At 42.2% G+C, this 3098-nt stretch overlaps 1 long non-coding RNA gene across 1 annotated transcript; it reads right to left on the bottom strand.

Annotated features, from left to right (window-relative positions):
• Window positions 1-474: 474 nt before the first annotated feature.
• LOC144144201 (uncharacterized) lies at window positions 475-2640 on the bottom strand. Its single transcript, XR_013317191.1, has 3 exons — window positions 2354-2640; window positions 1545-1608; window positions 475-1443 (listed from the first exon to the last, which is right to left on the bottom strand). It is a non-coding gene; the product is annotated as an uncharacterized LOC144144201 (long non-coding RNA).
• Between the last annotated feature and the right edge of the window lie 458 nt (window positions 2641-3098).

Here is a 3098-nt window from a genome sequence, read left to right on the forward strand (position 1 = left end):
AATGCTTAACTAATGTTATCAAAAACGTTACAATAATGTTTTGTCAAACATTATTTAAACGTCCAGAAAACATTTTTACAACGTATTATTAATGTTTGTGTTACATTTCCCTGACGTTGAAGCGAACAAGCTAACAACGTTCAAAAAACGTTTAAAAAACAACGTAAAACGTTACATCACATTTCGCCAAACGTCATGCGAACAGTAAGAAAACATTTCTACAACACAGAAATACTTTTGGAGTTACGTTCACCTGACGTTGCAGAAACACGCTAGAAAAACATTTTAAGAACAAATAAAAACGTTACAGTAACGTTTCGTCAAACATTATTGGAACTGTGAGGAAGCATTTCGACAACATATTAATTATATATTGGGTTTACATTTACCTAACGTTGCAGAAAACACGCTTTAAACGATCTTTTAACGTTGCAAAACCTTTTCAGAATGTGGACCAGGAACGTTACAGTGACGTTTTGCCAAACGTGTGGAATGTATATTGTGGAGCATTGTTTTTGTTATCCCCGCATGCCGGTTACGATGTATTTTAAAGCATTTTCAAAATAACAAGAAGTGAAATTTCAAATAAAATTTTATTTCATTTTTGCATGGTTACATATATTTTTTTTTATTTACACTCCGTTGCTGCTGCTGTGCAGGATAGGAGGCTCCATCCAAGGGCTGGCTGCGTCTGTGTGGAAAAGCAAACAATTCCTACTTCAGTACGCTGCGGTAGTAGGCTGTTTTTGCGCGAAAAAGTAGTTGCCGCCTAAGGATTTGTTTAGTTAACGAGAGCGCACACACACACGCACATGCACACACGCACCAAATGGGGAGTAAACGAACAAGCAGCAACGCAGCAACTCGTGCTAATCATATGACCAGAAGAAAGCAAGCGCACAAAATTTTGGGTCACCTGACTCCCAACTTGAATCTCCCGAGTAAGTACCCTATAGACGTCAGTGACTGTTCGTCAAAGTTGCTCGCTAGTGGAGTGTTATGTCTTCTGCATGGTTCATGTTATTTTATTAGGCAGAGATTAGGATGAAAATCATTTAAATATAAATGCACTAATAAATTTTGAGAATATTAGTTAATTGCTTACCTTGTGGGTTCCTGTAAGGCCAATATTTGCAAAGCGGAGCCAGTCACCAAAGATGTGGCCCGCTATCGACTGTGGCCTCCGTCACACCCGCAGCAGCTGGAAGCATAGGGCGCAACTAGTTATGGGCTGCATAGCAGTTTATAAATTGAACTACTAAAACAAATCAAAATACGCTATCAGAAATTTTATACACTCACCAAATACTACTCGGGAACGGATACCAAGCCTCTCAGACCTTTTTCTTCTTTTCTTTCTGTACCTCAATCGAAACAACCCATCTGAAAATTCGCTTGGTTGTAGAAGCGACGTTTGCTCCTCCAGTCCGGCAGATCTTTCACCTAAAAAAGAACACGAAGTGCTACAAAGGTATTACAGATGGGTCACACAAAATAACACACCCACTGAACACGAATGTGTATAATGGTCCAAGCTTACTTACATAATAAAGGGAACCAAAGTGGGAACTCATAAACGAACAACTTCGATCCTAGTCTTTCTCAGCACTGAAAAGAGTTGTGTGACATGTTTTAATACATGCTTGGAACAGGCTAACAAAGGGGGGAGAATTTAAGCATGTTACAACAACCCGGGCATTCTTCTTTTTTTGCACGAATGCAGGAAGGTTCAGTTTTTCAGCCAAAGCTATGCGCATCATTGCAGCCACTAAATTTGTTAGCGTTCACTTTAACCATGGTTTTTGTTTTTTTCACGCTCGGCGTTGTTACCTCATCATATGAAACGCACCCTGTTATTCATCACTGCTGAGCATTTACAGGATTTTTCAAAAGTTGGGAAGTGCGCCTGGAACCACAGAAGTAAAAGCCTTTGATTCAAGCTGTTCGAAACCGCACCACCGATGGACAGTACTAGAACTAGCCTTTTTGCTCGAAGCACGTCTGTTTTATTTCGGTGAACGACGGCTGTGCATGATCAATGCGGCCCCAATGAAAGCGTGTTGGTTCCAAACTTCTGATAAAGTACGCGCAGTAGGCAAAATTCTGTACCCAGAGTGACCTCTTTTGGGCGGAACGGTTCCATTTAGTGGGAGTGGGTGATCGCTAGCATGACCAAGTACCTCCCACACCTCTTTAATTGCCCCCTTCGGATCTTAATCGGCTTAGTTCAAAGTGACACCTGCCCTGATCATTCCAGCTCCTGTTGTGCTGTGCGTTATCGATTTAATTCGCTTTTTCATTTTGATTCGCTAAACCCGCTAGCCATTTACACAATTGAGCAATATTTACTTACCAATTTCTATGGTCTCAGGATTGGCACTCATCGTTGATGAACTCCGCGGCTATCCTGGTTTGAGGGTATCTTGAAAACCATAGCCTGCAATGAAAGTGACTTCGACTCTTTGCCAGCCGCTATTTACCAGCCTTTAGGGGTGCATTTCTCACAACTCAAGAACGCGCTATGCTGCTTAATGCATTTCAAAAATGTAAGTCGCAAACGAACGCATGCACTCGAACAGCGCACTTTTTCCCACCCTCTGTGACACCTTCAGCCCTCAGTGATCCTTTCTAGCAAAGTTGGCTATATAGTCACGCAGGTTGTCTGGTTGCTTATCGCCAGCGAAGAGAGCTACGACAAAAGGCTCAGGTTTGCAGCTTTTAACAATAGCCCAGAAGTTTGACGAACTTTTCGCGACTATCGTATACCACGCTAACCAGCAGAAAAATAGGCTACCAAGTGGGGCATTCTGACCTGTTCATTTGTAGTAGTGTCGACTATATTCCGAAGCAGCTCGCACCCCCCCCCCCCTTTTTTTTCACGTTAAAGAACCCCAGCGTTCCCAACATGATTATCGCATCGCCAGGCAATTAGGGGCAAACGTAATGCTTTTTTTTTTAATTTCGCACAGCGAACTAACGTGAGACACACATTATTTTGTTTCGCGTGCCCAAGCCGCTACCTCACTTGCCAGACTGAAGTGAAAATCATTCGAGTATGGGCGAGGTTAGTTTTCCGAATTCACTTTGCACAAGGCGCG

The sequence above is a fragment of the Haemaphysalis longicornis genome, unplaced genomic scaffold, assembly GCF_048455015.1.
Source record: "Haemaphysalis longicornis isolate Haplotype H1 unplaced genomic scaffold, Haemaphysalis longicornis Haplotype H1 scaffold_66, whole genome shotgun sequence".
Classification (NCBI taxonomy): Eukaryota; Metazoa; Arthropoda; class Arachnida; order Ixodida; family Ixodidae; genus Haemaphysalis; species Haemaphysalis longicornis.